The sequence below is a fragment of the Crinia signifera genome, chromosome 6, assembly GCF_055691185.1.
Source record: "Crinia signifera chromosome 6, ASM5569118v1, whole genome shotgun sequence".
NCBI classification, from domain to species: Eukaryota; Metazoa; Chordata; class Amphibia; order Anura; family Myobatrachidae; genus Crinia; species Crinia signifera.
The window spans coordinates 82,566,916-82,587,595 of NC_139222.1; positions in this window are offsets into that span (position 1 = coordinate 82,566,916).

Genomic DNA, 20,680 nt, shown 5'->3' on the forward strand with positions numbered 1-20,680 from the left:
TTGCTAACTATCTTTTCAGTATGTGTGCTGTTTTAATGGAGATCTGAATTGCTGCTACAACTATTATGTGTTGCATACCCTCCAATATGACCCATTCTATTTTGTATAAAATGTGCTGCTCCTGGACTTCCCACCTGTGTTGAAACACCCTTCTATATGAACTAGTGCCTTCACAGGTGAAGGCAATCATACATTAAAAGGTCCAGGAGCAGAGCATTTTGTACCTGATTGAATGGGTCATTTTGGAGGCTGTCATGCATATCTATGTTGAAAGCATATCTGAATTGCTGCAAATAGTGCTATACTACAATGTCACACTGTTTGATGCTCATTGTTGACTATTTGTTTCAAAAGTTATCTGAATCTATAAATATATTGGTAATTAACATTTTGTAGGGTGTAGATACCTTAATTTTCTAAAAAATATATAATGCCTGCCTTCAGGGAGGAAATGCTGTTTCTGGACTTCCCTGGTAATGTATGATTGCCATCATCTGTGGGGAGCTAAGTAACTGACACAGGTGAGGGCAATCATACGTTAGGTGGGGAAGTCCAGGAACAGAGCATTTTCTCCCTGAAAGGCAAATATGGTATTTAGGGATATTGAAACACCCCCTTAATTAACCAGTGTTAAACAGGTGGGGTGATAAATTAAGCAATGGCTGGGACATTTTCTCCCTCCTGTTGGGAGGTATTTAGGCTCAGCGGTTGCACATACACACTAGAAGATTTTTTTTTTGTGCAAATGGCAATTTCCAGATTTTCTTTCCAACCTGCCAGATTGGAAAGATAGTGTGCCTGAATTGCTGCTAATCTAGGAGATTAAGTTTAGGAACAGAACAGCTGTTTGCTGAACAGGTGAGTAATGTTGTGTACATATTGTGACTAAACTAAAATCAATTGCAAGTAGCACTATCTGCACCAGACTATTTCCACTTCTGATTCAGATGCTGCTGATGCTCCACAATGTTCTGAATTGCAGGGAAACTTTTTTTTTTTTTTTTTAGGTGTATAGAACATATTGATTGGGCTTTTAAGTCACATGGGTCACAACCTTTGCATAAACATTTTTTTTTCCTTTATGCAAAGCATTCTGTAAGTTAACATGTAAAAGTTCATATACATAGGGCTACATACTGTAGGGCTCAGTTTGAAATTATTCAATTTCACTTTTTGTATTATTGGTGTGTATTGCCAGCTAATGTCTTGGAAAATTTTCATATAGTGATAATAAACTATTAAACTATTTGCCAGTGTCTTGGTTTTTTCTTTTAAAAGGTTAACGAATCCAATGTAAAAATGTCTTCTGTTATTTTTGAGATTTCTAATTCTGTTGTGATTTTAGGCAGTTGTGTGTTCAGCATAAAGTTGTGTGGCTAGACCAGTGGTAGCCAACCCTAGCCCTCGAGAGCTACCAACAGTTCACATTTTCCAGACAACCTAGCTGCTGCACTCATTAATAAAAGATTTAAAAGATACACAGATGGAGCTAATTAGCTCACTTGTAATTCTGTGAGGAGACCTGCAAAACATGCACTGTTGGTAGCTCTCGGACTAGGGTTGGCTACCCCAGGGCTAGACATATTAGACAACACCAGAGGTTGGACGGGTATGGGTAAAAGCCAGAACTGGACAGCACCCTTAATAGGCTCCAATCAATATCGGTCATTATGGAGCTTATAGTATCTGGCCTGGGGGGTTGTTCTGTCTGGTGGGGCCAGGGAGAGAATGTCGCCCTGTATGTTAAAAAAAAAAAAAACTGGAATGGTTTAGTCCTTACTAGGAGTCACCAGATCAAGCTAGCATAGGCACCCCGGGACCAGTTATTACAAGCCCTGGAATAGTTTGATAGTCCAGTCTGCAGTCTGGACCAGTTCTGGTGTTCACACAGTGCAGTCTAAAATTCAAATTTCAACTGCTGCCAAACATGGCTGGGTAGAACTACTGGGTAGAAATTGGTCATTTGAAATGTAACTTATTTTACAAACATCTTCATAATTTGTTATCACTAGAAAATTACAATTATCTAGTGATGGCTTGTAAAAATCCTTATGAAAGGTTTTTCTAATGTGTGGGTGAAACATATTTGCAGATAACTCCCCATTCTCAGCACAGAAGTCTTGTCTTCTGTGCCCCCTTTCTAGATACTGTTAACACATTCCAAAACCTAAGAAAACTTACTAGACTTTTTAGGGAAGCACAACATGTGTTAAACTTTTTACACTATCATGTCAATAAAAAAAATAAAGTAATTATGAGAGCAAATCTAGTCCCCTCCCCTTCTGCACTTTGGTAGCAGAAAATAAATATGTTAATCCCCAAAATTTCCAGTCTAACCAGCCTACTACAGGCCTTCCAGCAGTAATGGCACCAAGCTGAGCAGTATCTGGAGAAAATGATCCTATCACATTTAGTAAGTGCTCCAGGGATAGTGTCAATAAGCTATGCTGCACCTTCACCACAGAGTTCGGCTGGAAAAGCAATATTCAGCCTTGAATCCTGATGTGAACCATACCAGTACCTTCAGGGCATAGAACCTGGAGGTCTCTGTCTGCCCAGTGTTTCTGAACACTAGGCATTACATTCAACGCCAACTAATTTTAATAAAGTGTTTAACTGGGACCCATCTATGGAAAAAGTGAGAATAAGTGAATCTGTGCGCTGACACTTGTCCACTAATTGTGAAAAGATGATGGAATTTGTGGCAGAGGGGAAACACCAAGAATAAATTAATGAAATGTTACTCTCCTTATTCTCGCTGTCTTCGCCTAAATTTCTGTTAACCCCTTCCTGACAGAGCCAGTTTTTGCGTTCCTGACAGAGCCCTTTTTTTCAAATCTGACATGTCTCACTTAAGTGGGGATAACTTTTTTTTGCTTTTACTTATCCCAGTGATTTTGAGAGTTTTTTCGTGACACATTGTACTTCAAATTAGTGGTAAATTTGGGTCGATAGAGTCTGTGTTTTTTTGTGAAAAATACCAAAATGTCGTAAAAAAATGGAAAATTTAGCAATTTGCAAAAAGTTAAATTTTCTGCTTGTGAGACAAATAATCATACCACTCAAAATAGTTAATAACTAACATAGACCATATTTCAACTTCCTTTTAATTTTTTTGGACACTAGGAGGCTTACAATATGAATAGCAAATTCTCAAATTTTCAAGAAAATTTCAAACACTGATTTTTTTTTTTTAGGGACCAGTTCAGTTCTGATGTGACTTTGAGGGACTTGTATGTGAGACACCCCCATAAATGATACCATTTCAAAAACTGCACCCCTCACAGTATTCAAAACAGCATTTTGGAAGTTTGTTAACCCTTTAGGTGTTTCACAGGAATTAAAACAAAGTGTAGGTGAAATTTCAAAATTTCATTTTTTTTGCAATTTGAATACATTTTTCTAAGGAACACCGTACATTTTACTAGAGAAATGTGACTAAAAATTGATTCCCCCAATTCTTTTGTTTTCATAAATATCCTATATGTGGCCCTAGTGTGCACGTTGACCAAATCACAGGCTTCATAATAGAAGGAGCACCTACTTGATTTTGGAGCCTCCTTTTTATGAGATTATTTTTTAGGCACCATGTAGGTTTCTAGGCACCATAAGATGCTAAAAGTTAGGAACCCCCCCACAAGTGACCCCATTTTGCAAACTACACCCCTCAGGGAATTCATCTAGGGGTATAGTGTACATTTCAAACCCACAGGGGTTTCACCAATTTTGATACAACTGGGCAGTGAAAATGAAAAATTACATTTTTTTACACAAAAATGCAGTTCTGGCTCAAAATTTTTCATTTTCATAAGGTATGAAGGAGAAAAAGCACCCCAAAATCTGTGCCCCAATTTCTCCCGAGTACGGCAATGCCTCACATGTGACCAAAAAATACCAGTTGGGTGCATGGCAGGACTCAGAAGGGAAGGAGTGATTTTTGGATTTTGCAGCTCAGATTCTGGTGGAATGTTGGTGGGTGCTATGTGGCATTAGCAAGACCCCCGAAGCACGGTGAAATGATGAACCTAATAATCCATAGATGTGTGGTATATTTTAAAACACTCCTTTATACATAGGCCGGGTTTGTCGGGGCAAGTTTCACAGTGGAAAATAGTTTCCTTTCTTATTCCCTTTTTATAGCAAACTTTGCACCTTTTTTGTGTCCTGCCCTTTCTTGCAGTGGAGGGGATTTCGTTCGGAAAATGCTGCCCTGGTACAATACGGGGGCCAGTACTAGAAGTACTGGGGCCCTCTGCCTGCTGGTTCCCAAATACTAGGCCCTTTATGAATTCCTCTTGAAAGTGCATAAATGTCCCCCTCTGGCCGGTAGAACGGAATAGCACGTAAGCGTTATACAGTGCCATCTGGATGATATACACGGCCAGCTTCTTGTACCAGATTTTTGTTTTCCACAGGGCACTGTACGGCTTCAGTACCTGATCTGAAAGATCCACTCCGCCCATGTACCTATTGTAATCCAGGATACAATTAGGTTTTGAGGTGTGGGTACTGGTACCTCGTACAGGGACGGAGGTGGTACTGTCTCCGTGAATTGTTGTCAGTATAAGGACATCCCTCTTGTCCTTATATTTGACCAACAACATATTTTCGGTGCATATTCCCCTGCTTTCACCCCTTCTCAATACTTGGGCAATGTGCGTTTTTGGGAGGCCTCTTTGGTTCTTGCGCACAGTACCGCAAGCTGCTGTACCTCTTGAACCAAGGGCCTTAAACAGGGGGATGTTGGTGTAAAAGTTATCCACATAGAGGTGATAACCTTTATCCAGGAAGGGGTGCACTAAATCCCAGACAATTTTTCCACTAACACCTACGAGGGAGGGGGGGTATTCTGGCGGTTCAATTCTTGAATCCTTCCCTTCATATACCCTAAACCTGTGAGTGTACCCTGAGGTGCTTTCACACAGCTTATACATTTTTATGCCATACCTTGCCCTCTTACTGGGAAGGTACTGGCGGAATTTAACCCTTCCTTTAAAATGTATAAGGGACTCGTCTATGCAAATGAATTTATCTGGGATGTACATGTCTTCAAATTTGGCACTGAAATGATCAATGACCGGCCTGACTTTGAATAGCCGGTCAAAGGTGGGATCATCTCTGGGTGGGCACTGTGCATTATCGTTGTAATGCAAAAATTTAAGGATCGTCTCAAATCGAGCCCGGGGCATGGCCATACGGTAAAATGGGGTGCTGTACAGAACATCTGTACTCCAATATTGCCTAATTTCTGGCTTTTTTACTATGCCCATATGAAACACCAGACCCCAAAACGTCATCATCTCTACTGCATCTACAGGGGTCCACCTAGCAAATGATGACGTGGGGTTTTGAGCAATAAACTGCTGGGCATATAAATTAGTTTGGTCCACCATTAAATTTATAAAATCATCAGAGAAAAATAATTTGAAAGTCAATTTCTCTGAGACCTGTGGAATCAAATTGGATTCCTGGCATGGCCAAAAACTCATGAACCTGGGGCTCAAAATTGTCTGGTGGTGGGGTCCATACGAGATCAATTATTGGGGGGGGGTCTCAGCTGCTCTACGGGGGCGTCTTTGAGGGGGTCCCTCATCACCAGAGGAGGAAGAGGAGCTTAAGGCGAATCCTTCAAATTCCCCGCTTGCATCACTGGCTGTGTCAGAGTCAGAAGCAAGCATGGCATATGCCTCCTCCCTCCACTGAATACATTCTTCTGGATGACTGGGATGACATTTGGGATGACATTTTTATTTTTGTGTTACTGGTAGTGAAATGTTTCAACACGTGTATAGTGTAGGGGGGGTACAAACTTTATTTCAACCAGGGGGGTATGTAGTGTGTAGTGTGTATGTAGTGCAGAAAAAAAAAATACTTTATACAAAAAAAAAAAAATGAAGGGGTTAAAAAAAAAAAAAAATTGAAGGGGTAAAAAAAAAAAAAAAAAAAGGTCCTGCGCCAAAAATTGAGCACAGATGTTGGTCAGTAACGTCCGTCACTGAACAGCGCTCAAAGGCAACAGGAATTTGATCAAAAAAAAAAATATATAGATCAACCCTGTGCCGAAAAAGATGATCAGTGATGTACGTCACTGATCAGCGCACAGCGGCCACAGAACACCCCCAAAATCACAGTGTGTGTAAAAAAAAAATTAAAAAAAGACCCCACAGCACACACACAAAAAAAAAAGGTGTTCAGTGATGCGACACTGATTACCAGTGAGGGGCAGCAGGTGCACAACCTTTGGTGCAACTGACAGTGCAACTGGCAGGTATATATAAAAAAAAAAAACCTCTGCACCCCTAAAAAGTTGCTGATCACCTCAGATATAGTGATCAGCACAAAAGGCGGGGGCAGCAGACACAAAATTTAGCACTCTCTGTCACTATCTCTCTCTATCTCTCTATCTCTCACTATCTATCACTCTATGACACTGCAGCAGCAGCACTGACAGTTATATATATGAAAAATAACCCCTGCACCCCCAAAAAGTTGCTGGGGGTGCACAAAAGGGGGGCAGCAGACACAAAATATAGCAGTCTCTATCACTCTCTGTCACTATCTCTCTCTATCTCTCACTATCTATCACTCTATGACACTGCAGCAGCAGCACTGACAGGTATATATATATATATATATATAAAAAATACCCTGCGCCCCCAAAAAGTTGCTGATCAGTTAATTTATACTGATCAGCACAAAAGGGGGGGCAGCAGTCAGTTATATAAAAAATATATAGCACGATCTGTCACTATCTCTCTATCTCTCTCTCTCTCTCTCTCTCTCTCTCTCTCTCTATCTCTCTATCTATAACTCTATTACACTGCAGCAGCACAAAATATAGCACTCTCTGTCACTAGGCCTCTCTATCTCTCTCTCTCTATCTCTCTCTCTTTCTAACTCGATGACACTGCAGCAGCACAGCACAGCACAACACAGCACAGGATGTCACAAGATGAAGCAAGATCCCAAGCAGTGATCAGGTAAGTATTGAGCAAGGTTCTGGTCAGTAAATGGCGACAGCTGGGCACGGTGACCGCACTGCACGCTATTCCAGACCGGAATGGCGTCTGCAGTGTAGTCCCCGTTAGTTTAAACCCCCCTCCATGGCTGTGATTGGTCCGTCGGTCCGACGGACCAATCACGGCCTTTGGGGGCGGGCGGGGTGAGGTGGGGTGACACCAGTGTCACCCTTACACCCCGCGGTGATTGGTGCTGTACTTTACAGCACCAATCACCTCCGATCCCGTGTCACCGGCGAACGTTATTCGCCGGTGACACAGAAAACGCTGTAATTGGCTGTTCACACTGAACAGCCAATCACAGCGATCGCCGACGGGGGGGCTGCATCGCAGCCCCCCCTGGGCATGCAGGGACATGTCTGCTGTCAGGGACAGCAGACATCGTCCCTCTGTCACTGCGTCTCTAGACGCAGTGACAGTTAGAAGTCATGACGTATATATACGTCATGTGTCGGGAAGTACTTCCCGGCCATGACGTATATATACGTCAAATGTCGGGAAGGGGTTAAATTTGCAATATCACACTTTGCTACTATTTTATCTTTCTATGTGTCTCCAATATACCAATTAATGGGGAGCCTCTTGTAAGGTGAGAGTAACATTTCATTCATTTATTCTTGGTGTTTCCCCTCTGCCACAAATTCCATCATCTTTTCACAATTAGTGGACAAGTGTCAGTGCACAGATTCACTTATTCTCACTTTTTTTTCCAAAAACTTTTCTGTTACTTAGGGAGTAACATATTAGTGATTAGTGCTGCAGACACTTTAAGCGCATAGTGTGAAAACTCAAAACCATTGTCTAAAAATGGGACCCATCTATGTCAAATCCAGTTTCTACACACTTACAGTTCACTTATTTCTTTCTAACAATAAAATAAACGGTACTTGTTTCCTAGCACGGCCACAATCGGGAGTAATCATGTACCTTAACTTAAGGTACACGATTACCCCCGATGGACCCGATTTCCTTTGAAATCAGGTCCATTTGGCCAGCTAGGACAAAATATCGGGGGCATCGCGTAGGTCGGGACCATTAACAATGGTCCTGACGCGACCGACGCGATGCCCGCGATTTCCCCATAGGATTCAATGTTAAAAAATATTTTAACATTGAAATCGTGTCGGGAAAGGTAAAATATCGGGGGCATCGCGTCGGTCGGGACCATTAACAATGGTCACGACGCGATGCCCCCGATTTTTCCATCGGGTTCAATGTAAAAATATTTTTTTACATTGAAATAGTGAAAAAATGTGAAATGGGCCAATATGACCCATTTCACATTATAGATGTCCCCGTCGTCACCCCACGATAGACGCCAACCCGAAGCGTGGCGAGTGCAGCGAGCCCGCGAGGGGCGGCGGTGCGCGTCCTCCGACCTTTTCATTCCCCTACTATCCACGTCGGCGTGGAATTGAGAATAGAATAGTGTGGCGAGCGCAGCGAGCCACTGAGCCCGAAGGGTGGCGAGCGCAGCGAGCCCCGCAGATACCTTCACAGTTATACGCGTCCCTTCGCGGCCTTCACAGGTGTCCGTGGCGACGCGGACACCTGTGAAGTCCGCGAAGGGACGCGTTTACCTGTGAAGGTATCCGCGGGGCTCGGTGGCTCGCTGCGCTCGCCAAACTATTCTATTCTCAACTCCACGCCGACGTGGATAGTAGGGGAATGAAAATGCCGTAGGACGCGCACCGCTGCGCTCGCCATGCTTCGGGTTGCCGTCTATCGTGGGGTGCGCTGTACGCCGTTACATTTGGGGGGGTTGGGAATATTTTTACATTGAATACAATGTAAAATCGGGTCCCAGGGACCCGATTTACATTTCATTAAAAAAAAAAAATCGGGTCCAAAATCGGTCGGTCGCGTCGATCGCATCGCATGCGACCAAATCGCATGCGACCAAATCGCATGCGATGCGATCGACCCGATTTTTCCGACACGACCACCCCAATGTAAATCGGTGTGGCCGTGCTAGGAAACAAGTACCAAATAAACATGTTTGACAAGCTTGAATAGCTTTTCTTTGTTGTCTAAATAAACCAAGGAAGTTTTCTGAACTTCAATCTTCTGACAAAAAAACTCTGCCTAAACCAAATTGGCTTAACATAAGTGAGAAATTAATAGTATCATTAAAGTTTAACTAGACATTTCAGGCAAGATGAAATGCCTAGAGCATTATGTTATATCTTACTTTTTTTTTTAATTTACTCAAATATGCGATGGGGAGGGACTAAAGGCCCAGCACGCCTACACCCTATAGAATGTTTTTAAAATTAGTGCCACATACACTGTCCTGTATCCCACTCTCAACATACCATAGGCAGCATTGGTCCAATGAAGATGGAAGAGGATCAGCTGGTCCAACTGTTTCAAACACTTTCATGGCGTGGCTGGACACTAGGATCTGGCCCCAGTGGAAAAGCTGTGCAGTTGTCACCACTACGTGTGAGACACCCAGTGACCTGGCCGGACCCAGAAACCCTGCACCAATGTTAACTGCAGCCTACATAAGCAGGAAGGAAAATATAGCCTGGCATTGTGGGTGTCAAAATAACACAATGGCTGAGCATTATGTATATTGCACCACTGGGGGCATTATGTAAATTACATTATTAGGTAGCAACATGTGTAAGCATCAATAAAATAGGCAGGGTCCATTTAAGGATGACTTCATCAGGGGGGGGGGAGGAGGGGGGGGAGGAGGAGGGAGGGGGAGGAGGGGGGGGGGGAGGAGGAGGGAGGGGGAGGAGGGGGGGGGGAGGAGGAGGGAGGGGGAGGAGGGGGGGGGAGGAGGAGGGAGGGGGAGGAGGGGGGGGGGAGGAGGAGGGGGGGAGGAGGAGGAGGGGGGGGGAGGGGGGGGGAGGAGGTGGGGGAGGGGGGGGGGGAGGGGGGGGGGGAGGGGGGGGAGGGGGGGGGAGGAGGAGGGAGGGGGAGGGGGGGGAGGAGGGGGGGAGGAGGAGGGGGGGGGGGGAGGAGGGGGGGGGGGAGGAGGAGGGGGGGAGGAGGAGGGGGGGGGGGGAGGAGGAGGGGGAGGAGGAGGGGGGGAGGGAGGAGGGGGGGGAGGGAGGGGGGAGGGAGGAGGGGGGGGGAGGGAGGGGGGGAGGGAGGAGGGGGGGGAGGGAGGGGGGAGGGAGGAGGGGGGGGGAGGGAGGGGGGGAGGGAGGGGGGGAGGGAGGAGGAGGAGGGGGGGGGGAGGGAGGAGGAGGGGGGGGGGAGGGAGGAGGAGGGGGGGGGAGGAGGGGGGGGAGGAGGGGGGGGAGCGGGCTCTGCTGCAGCTCCTAGGATGCTGGTACAGCAGCAGAAGCATCCAGGAGTTTTTTGCATGTTTTCTTTGCTGTATTCACTCCATAAGACAGACACACTTTTCCACCCACTTTTTGGGGGAGAAAAAGTGCATCTTATGGTGCAAAAAATACGGTATATTATGCAGTTTACTGCATAAACATGGGTTTATGTCAGGTATATTGTGCAGCTTATTAGTGATGTGGGTGCATATCAGTTATATTTTGAATGTTTACTAAGTGGGTGTATATAAGGCATATTTTCCAGTTTATTAGTGACGTAAGCATTTTATTGCAGCTTTTAGTGACGTGGGTGTATATAAGGTATATTGTACAGCTTACTATTGACAGGTATTTCAGGTATATTGTGCAGCGGATTAGTGACGTGGTGAATATAAGGTATTTTGTGCAGCTTATTAGTGACGTGCATGTATATCCGGTATATTGTGTAGCTTAATAATGAAGTGGGTATATAATGTATATTTGGTATATAAGGTATATTGTGAAGCTTATTAGTGGAGTGGGTAAAGTGAATAAATTATATGTATTTATTAAAAGTTTCTTATACAGCACAGCAAATTTTATTGATATAGGTGTAATGTATATTTTGCAACTTATAAGTGACATAGGAATATATAAGGTATGTTGTGTAGAATGTAGGGAGTAACATACATTGTTAAGCAATAAGTGATCTGTGTACATATTGTGCAGCTTATATGTGATGTAGGTGTTCACATAAATTATGTTGTTTCATTTATAATTACTATTATTATTATCGTTTATTTATATGGCACCACAAGGGTTCCACAGCGCCTGACAATACATAGATGAGCAAAGAACAATACAAGAAAGATTGTGATTTACACTACAAATGCAAATTAGGACAAGTACATGGTAAATAGAAAAGACAGTTGCAACAGTGGACACTGATGCAATTATAACAGTGGCAGGGATCGAAGTAAAGCACGAGGAGAGCTCGTTAGAGCTTACATTCTAAAGGTACGGGGCAGACAAACCGGGGTGACACAGCTTGGAACAAGCAAACATAAACATAGGGTTAGGATGAGAAATGGTTAAATTTAATGAAGGGATGCAGTTAAAATCCCGGCGGTCAGGATCACGGCGTTCAGAATCCCGACACTTTCTCCCTCCGTGGTTGTCCACGACACCCCTGGAGGGAGAATAAATTAGCGTGCTGAGTGTAGCGAGGCACCAGGCCTGCTGCATGGTGAGTGCAGCGAGCCCACAAGGGGGGGTGATCCAGGTCCCCCCCTTGTCGGGATTTCAGCGGTCGGGATTTTGAACGCCGGGATTTCATACTGAATCCTTAATGAAGAAGTGGGTCTTGAGTGCCCATTTAAAGTTGTGTAGGGAGGTGGCAAGTCTAGTAGGGAGGGGTAGCGAATTCCAGAGATATAGTGAACAACAGCCATAGTCCTGGAGGTGGGAATGGGAGGAAGTAACCAGTTTGCAGGAGAGGTGACGTGCATTTGTGGAGTGGAGAGGGTGGGTGGGAGTGTACAGAGAGACAAGGTCAGATATGTAGGTGGGAGAAGAATAAGTGATGGCTTTGTAAGTGAGCATAAGGAGCTTGAATTGTATTCTGAAGGGAAGCCAAAAGGGCAACCAGTGCAGGGCTTGTAAGAGAGGGGAGGTGGACATAGTGCATTTGGAGAGGAAGCAGCTACAGCATTGAGGATAGACTGGAGTGGAGAGAGGTGTTTTATAGGGAGGCCAGAAAGTAGTAGATTACAGTAGTCTAATCTGGATATAACTACTGAGTGGATGAGGGTCTTTGTAGCATCCTGGGTGAGGTAGAGTCTGATCCTTGAAATATTTTTGAGGAGGAAACGACAGGACTGAATTTGTGGTTTAAAGGAGAGAGAGGAATTAAGAGTGACGCCAAGGCAGAGTACTGAACTTATTTAGTTTCACGGCGGGAGCTCTACGCTACGCTGACAACCAATTTGTGGTTTAAAGGAGAGAGAGGAATTAAGAATGACGCCAAGGCAGAGTACGGAACTTGTTTAGTTTCATGGCGGGAGCTCTACGCTACGCTGACAATGAATTTGTCGTTTAAGGGAGAGAGAGGAATTAAGAGTGACGCCAAGGCAGAGTACGGAACTTGTTTAGTTTCACGGCGGGAGCTCTACGCTACGCTGACAAGGTAGCTTAGGCTACCTTGTCAGCGTAGCAGGCGCCGCCGTGAAACTACATTGGGACCAGGGTGGTGGGTGGCAGAGGGAGCAGGGTGGGTTTTATACTTACTGATCCCTGCGGGTGATTGTCACGGCAGTCACTCCCCGGCGCCAGCAATGTACGTAACTTAGCGCATTGCCGCTGGGGGAGCATCACATGGTTTCCCTGCTCCCCCAGTGGCACTACACTAATTGCGTACATTGTATGCTGGCAGTGCCAGAGGGGGACTGAATGATGGCGCCGGGGAGTGACTGCCGGAGGAGGGGGACCCATCGGTGGATCGCGGTGGCCGGGCCGGAGAAGGGTAAGTATAATTCACAACACACACATTTCCCCCACTATCCATGTCATATCGCCACTATCCACGCATGCCGAGCGCAGCGAGCCCCACGAGGGGATGCAAATTTGCGTCCCCTCGCTACACTTTATAAAATGAACTCCACGCCGACGTGGATAGTGGGGATATTAACCATTGTTTAGTTTCAGGAATACAGAAGCAGTTACGTAGTTTACATAGGCAGCATAGTGCTGTATTGGTATTCTCAATACAGCAATACGAAAACTACGTAACTGTCACCGTGAAACTAAACAAGTACCCAGCGTACTTGATGGCTAGAGGAGATAGTTGGTCCTTCAATAGAAAGTGAAATTGTTAAAGGTGAGGTAATGTGGGAGGGCGGGAAGATGATCAGCTCAGTCTTAGACATGTTTAGTTTAAGAAAGCGCTGGGACTTCCAAGAAGAGATAGCGGAGAGACAGTTAGAAATATGAGTGAGGAGGTCAGGAGAGGAGAGGTGGATTTGAGTATCATCAGCATAAAGGTGATATTGGAAGTCGAATGTGCTCACCTAGCGATGACATATAGAGAGAGAAAAGGAGAGGACCAAGAAAAGAGCCTTGGGGACACCTACTGTCAGTGGAAGTGCAGGGGAGGTGGAGTCATGACAAGAGACAGAGAAGGAGCAGTCAGAGATGTAGGAAGATAGCCAAGAGTGAGCAGTATCACGCAGAACAAGGGAGTAAAGGATTTGGAGGAGGAGGGGGTGGTCAACAGTGTCAAAAGCAGCAGAAAGGTCAAGAAGTATATGTAGAGAGTAATGGCCTTTAGATTTGGCAGCATGAAGGTCATTGCATACATTAAAGTTTAGTGAGAGTGGATGGAAGCCAGACTGGAATAGATCAAGCGGGAGGGAGGTGGATAGAAAGGCACCTTGTAGACAATACGGTGGTTGTAGACAATACGTTCAAGGAGTTTGGAGGCAAAAGGGAGGAGAAAAATTGGTTGGTAGTTAGCGAGAAAATTAGGATCATGGGTAGGTTTTTTCAGGATAGGAGAGACAAGAGCATGCTTGAAGGCCAAAGGGACAATACGGTAAGTGGGTATATTATGCAGCTTCCTAGTGTTCACTCTAGGCTGTTTTAGCGGATCCTTGCTATCCCATCTGTCCCCACTGTCCGGAGAACTCAGGGGAAACCCAGCACCTAGATGCAGCGGAGAGCAGGCTGTAAGGTATATAATGCAGTTTATAAGTGATGTGGGTGTGTATAAGATATGTTGTGCAGCTTTCAAGTGACATATTTACATAATGTATATAGCCTATAAGAGACATGGGTGTATATAAGAAATATTTTGCAGCTTATAGATGACGTGGGTCATATATATATTTTGTTTTGCTCAATATGCCTCAAAACACCCCCATGGAAATCCTGTGTTTGCCTATGTATAACATTGCTTTGTTTGTAAAAGTACACCACCATAGTACCCCTTTATAGATAAGCCATGCAGTACACATAATACGCATAATTCTTATACACATAATTCTTTTCAAAACATACTTAGCATAGCAACTTGGCCTGGCTTGCTTTCACTTGCTTTGGGGCCAATCAGCTGTTGTGTAGCAGACACCAGAGTGTAAGTGGAATCGGCATCACCAACTTGAAGGGTCGAGAGTGAAGTCATCACCCTTCATTTGATGCCACCACACAGAAAATATCACAACAGTAGCAGCCAACAACACTCATCCCTCCTCACCCAAAGCAATCCTCTTCCAGCACCCCTCACCGATTACATAAAACTAGTTTGCCCTATCCCATCACAGAATTCCTCAGCCAGCAGTACAGATCACACCCAAAAACCATCACACCAATAGCCCAACACCGGGCAACACACTGCACAAAACACCAGCAGCACCCACCACAGCATTTAGCTCAGCACCCTACATTACATGCCGAGCTGACTTTAAGTTTAGGGGGTAACATAGCTGGCATGCTACAGGGAATCAGTGTCTGGGAGGAGGAGCTGTATGGCAGCCATCCTCCAATGGCCATTTTTATTTCAGCCGGTGCCCTTTTTGGGGAACTAACAACTTTCACTGTGGGCTGGAAATTTCCAAAGACACGAAACTTGTGGCTAGGTGTGCAGCAATAAAATGCATCAGAATGTGTGTAATATTATAAGGAAAGCAGATTCTGAGCAGTCTACAGCGCATCTAACCCAAACTGGATTCCATTGGCAGTGGAAATTAGCAAATCACTTGAAGAGATACTGTATATCTTGTCAAACATTTGCAGCTTGATGAAGCAAAAGCTTAAAATCAAATTAATCATCTTAAATTATTATAATCAATACACTATTTTCTTATTGAAAGAAATAGTTTTGCTTACTATATTTTACTTTTAATGTCTAGGCACTAGCAACATCTATAAAGTTACAGGTTGGATTATAAATACATTGTCTTGTTTTTTTTTTTTTTTTTTTGTAAACTGCAGGACAATAACGGTAGGCCAGCCAATGTCCTGGTTTAGCTGAAAACTACTGTTTCACCCAGTGCGTAAGAAATAAAAAAAGGAGACTAGCAGCGTGACGTGACTCCAGCGAGTCGTAGCGCGACTCCAGCTTCCTTACCTTGTCAGCCTCTGGTACTGCTTCTAGCTGTTTGATGCAAAATTGTCCCACTTTTGCAAGAAGCCCATGGTGGTGGATGAAGACAGGTGCGTTAAGTAGGAATGTGAAGGTCTATGGAGAAGAGAAGAACATTGATTGAATAACATAGCCTTGTTCATTTTGTTTCACCTGTCAATTTAAATTGCTTTACTATGAATTTTTTACATTTATTCTGTAAAAATAAATCAGCACTAATGGACCAAGGGGATTATTCTGGTTGATTAGATCAGATGCGAATTCGTCAACCAGATCCCGTCTTTCAAATGATGGTACGCCGGCCCACCATTCGCAAGGCGTGTACATTCGCACTGGCCACAAATGGCCTTTGGAGGAATACCCACATCATTCGATGGCTGCCGACCATATCTATGGTTGCTCAGAGCGGATTCGGTATGAAATCCCAACGGTCAAAATCCCAAATGGGTCATGATACCGACAAGGACAAAATCCCGACATTTAAAATCCCGACAAGGTCAAAATACGACATTTAGAATGTACAGGTAAAATAGTCAACATGACTTTGTGTCGACAGGTCGCGAGGTATATGGGTTTTTTCAATGTTTTTTGACCCGAATGTCGACACGGTCGACATGGACACAGTTTGAAGTGAACCGTAGCCCCTCGCGATGCTTCGGGCACGGTGTCTCGCTGCGCTCGGCACACTATTTTATTCTCCCACCACGCCCTAGTGGATGGTAGGACATGAAATACCGCCTATCGGCACATGTTCGGTCAAAAAACAGTGAAAGCCCAGCGTTCGGAATACAGACACTAGGTCTACACAACATGCATGAAGGTCAACATGCCCTACTAAAGTCAAAGGTCTCTAGTTGGAGAATGTGCAGGTCACATGTAGATGTCTCCTCAAATCTTTGCTGCAGTCAAGCTAAACAGCCCCCAGGCCATCTTAACATAAGGGCACAATAAGCAGCTTGTTCAGGAGCCCTTGATGCTAGGGGCATTTGAGCAGAGGCTTTCTGGGCCAGGGTATCTGCTCCAGGCCTCCCAAGCTTATTAGAATGCAGGTAGAGGATGCTTTCTTACTGCTCTAATCAGGGGCGTAACTAGTACTTTGTGGGCCCCATAGCAAAATCTTGAAAGGGCACCCCCATTGTCACTACAGTGCTCCTTTAGGATGATTTAATTTAGCGTGCTGTGAATAGTGCGCTGTTATGTTGGAGAATGCCAATACTCACGTGTTATGCATTCTCTGACTAAAGTGGCCTGCTGTGATGCTGTTTGTGCCTAGGACACAAAACAGCATTGTTAAGATAGTTTTATCAGATTTCTGCTAGCATTACTGAGTGCAAGCCAAAATCCACTAGTCAGGACTTAGCTGCCCACTGATTTGAATAGCCCTGGGGAGCTCTCCCACGATGCTATTCACAATGTGATGAAGTAAATGAGCCCAAAAGGAGAGGGGGGGGGTTTAGGGGAGGAGACAGGGGTTAGAGGAGGAGACGGAGGGTTGTAGAGGAGGAGACAGTGTTTAGAGGTGGAGAAGGGGGTCGTAAAGGAGGAGAAGGTGTGATAGAGGAGGAAGAGGGGGGTTGTACAGGAGAAGAGTGGGGTATAGGAGAAGAAGGGGTGGTATAGGAGGAGGAGGTGTAAAGGAGGAGATGGGGGTTGTAGAGGAGGAGAGTGTGGTGTACAGGAGGACAGGGGGTGGTAGAGGAGGAAAAGGGGTGTATGGGAGGAGAGTGGGGGTGTAGAGGAGAGAGGAGGGGTAGAGGAATAGAGGGGGTGTAGATGAGGAGGGGGGTTGTAGAGGAGGAGGGGTTGTAGAGGATGAGAGGGTAGTAGAGGAGGAGGATGGGGATTGTAGCAGAGAGTGTGGTTCTACAGGAGGACAGGGGGTGGTAGAGGAGGAAAAGGGGTGTATGGGAGGAGAGAGGGGGTGTAGAGGAGGAGAGAGGAGGGGTAGAGGAGGAGGAGGGGGGTTAGAGGAGGAGGAGGAGGAGGAGGGGGGTTAGAGGAGGAGAGGGCGGGGAATTGAAAGTTTTGTGACATCTATTATTTTGAGTTTCCTAATCCCCTCTCCCCCCTCAGTCAAATTGACATGTGTACCTCTGGCTGTGCTCCTTCTCTCTACAGCTGGGCCTCCTTCTCCCGAATCCCGATCCCCGGCACCAGGCCTCCTCCTCCCGATCCCGGGGATCCTTTTCTGTGATTCCTGTGCCGAGCTTCCTCCTTGTGGTCCTGGGCCGAAGCCTCCTCCCCGCTACTCTCGCCGCCAGGCCTTCTCCTCCTGAACCACGGTACTGGACTTCCTTCCTACTTGCTATACCTGGCACTGGCAGCAGAAGGCTGCCTCTCTCTGGTGCTTTCTCTCAACAGAGCTGCAGTACAGGAGCTGAGGGGAGCCATGAGACAGCCACTGTCTACGCACGAGACAGCCACTGCCTGTCTCAATAAAAAAACAAAAAACTGTAAAATATTGAAGAGTGTGCAGGGAAATGCCTGCTTTGGCCGTCGGGCCCCGTAGGAGCTGTATCCCCTGCATCCTCTGTAGTTACGCCACTGTATCTGATTGTGAATGACACAGAGTGGCCTGACAGCATTCCCTATCTGCCTCCAAGTCTGCAACCATGACTGCCAGAATGCTGATTAGTGGAAGATTGAAACTATTCACCAATCAGTGTGTGGATTCACCAATTCACTGTGTGGATGCATGTGGAGAAAAACTCCAAATGCCCCTGATGTTGATGAAGGCTTCCATTTCATGATGATAATGGGTGCCTTCAATTATAAGATGGCTCTGCAGCCCCTCTTGGCACAACAGATCACGTGAGAATCTTGTCACGCATCTTTTGTGACAAAAATGCATATGTCACAATAACATAAAACTAGGAAGCACAAGGAGACTGTGCCAATTGATTTGATGGTACTTATGTAGTATCTGGGCTGCCGATTTCTAAATCGGGTCGGATCGGGAGATCGCATCGCATCGCATGCGACCATGCGATTCGATGCGATGCGATGCGATGCGATGACCCGATTTTTCCATAGGAATCAATGTTAAAATGGACTGAGTCCATTTTAACATGGAATTCAATGGGAAAAATGGGTCCTTTTCATACCCCTACTATCCAAGTGGGCATGGAGTTGGATATAAACCTGTGGCGAGCGTAGCGAGCCACCGAGCCCGAAGCGTGGCGAGCGAAGCGAGCCCCGCGAGGGGACGAATACCGTCCCCTCGCGGGGCTCGCTTCGCTCGCCACGCTTCGGGCTCGGTGGCTCGCTACGCTCGCCACAGGTTTATATCCAACTCCATGCCCACTTGGATAGTAGGGGTATGAAAAGGACCCATTTTTCCATAGGAATCATTTTAACATTGATTCCTATGGAAAAATCGGGTCATCGCATCCGATATCGGATGCGATGCGATGCGATGCGATGCGATATCGCATCGCATCTGATTGTATGCCTTAACTTAAGGCATACAATCAAAAAATCGGCAGCCCAGATACTACATAAGTACCGATTTGATATATATGACTCTTATATTTTTGAGCGACTAAAGCGGGCAATACACTTAAACGATTTGGTCGCTTTTCATCCGATATCAAGTGAAAAGGGCCCAAGTTGCAAGTGCCTGTCCTCTGATTCCGATCTGATGGGCGGTCCTGCGCAAATCGCATCAGATCCAGGGATCAAAAGTGCTGCACTATATTTATCAGATCCAGCCACACTTGCTCACATAAAATACATTGTATGCTACAGAACCGCATATAGGCCCTTATTCTGGTTGACAAGTTTGGCTGCGAATTCGCACGGGACTAAAGTTTTGCTTTCTGTGCATGTGTATATACACGCTGGGTAAATGTGAACTTGGCGAAAAGTCATCAGCATATGTGAACACTAAGCATTTCATGGGCATTCCCATGAAAACGCTGGGTGTACACATGCTAATGCAGTGGTAGCCAACCCTAGCCTATGAGAGCTACCAACAGTTCACATTTTCCAGACAACCTAGCTGCTGCACAGCTGCACTCATTAATTACTGACACATTTCAAAAGATGGAGCTAATTAGCTCACTTGTGATTCTGTGAGGAGACCTGCAAAACATGCACTGTTGGTAGCTCTCGAGGACTAGGGTTGGCTACCCCAGTGCTAATGCGTCTGTGACGCCCGTACGGGGGGGTGGACAGCTGACATAACCGCAAGGTGGGGTTAGAATGATGCCAATTTGCATCCGAGCGACTCAACCAGAATAAGGGCCATAATGAAGTTCAGCTGCCGAGTGGACAGTTTCCAAGGTATCACATGTGAGGCTGCATGCGATATCTTGGAGTAGTCTATGGAGAATTTAAGGCCCTCAACTTAATCATAATTTAATCTTGAAAAGATATACCTTTAGTTCTCTAATTGTTTTTTTTTTTTACTAAAAAGTGTGCAGTAGGAGGCGGGGGGGGGGGGGAGGGGAAAAATCTGCTGAACGTACAAAACACTGCTCCCATCCTGCCGCACTGGATCCCCACGGTGCCAATGTGCGGCACCTTGCCGCTGCTCGGACCATCAAGGTCTTGTAGGCTTTAAGATTAAATCCCAACTATTTCCCTCTCCCACCCTGTGCTCTATATATGTCCCCTCCTTCCTCTGTTCCTCTCCCCAATATGTCCTCCTCCCACCTTGCATCCCCCCTCTCACCCAGTGGCATGCCCTTCTCAGTCCTCTTTCTCTTCCAGTGCCTCTTAAGGACATTCCCCTTGTTATTTACCACACCCCTCAGCGTTCAGTCTGCGCAACACTACATCACATTCAATTTTATAGACCTGTGGGAGGGTCAGTGTGGTGTGTTGCCTGCTGCCATGCATTTGTATCTGGACCTCTTACCTGGCACCGCACCATGACAAAGCAGGCCATGACAAAGCAGTCCTGGTTACCAGTACTGGACCTGGGCAAGGATAGGTTTTGTCGGGCATTCCTACATTCACAGGGCAATGCGCAGGGCTGCCAGCAGGAGTTATGCGAAACAGTTGAGGCTGGCCAATGGGGACCAAAGGGGTATGAGGTGGCATGATCTGAGGTGGGCTGCACGGAAAGAGTGGCCAGCAAGCCTGAGATGGTAGTAGTGCATTTAGGAGGTAACAACCTGGGAGGGATAAATTCATTGGACCTAATTAGGGTTATAAGGGGCAGACCTGGAACAGGTTTATAAGGGGCAGGGTGCTGGTCACACTTGTATTTGTTTGTGAACGCGGGTCAGGTTATGTCAGATTAGGTGTCAGGAGAA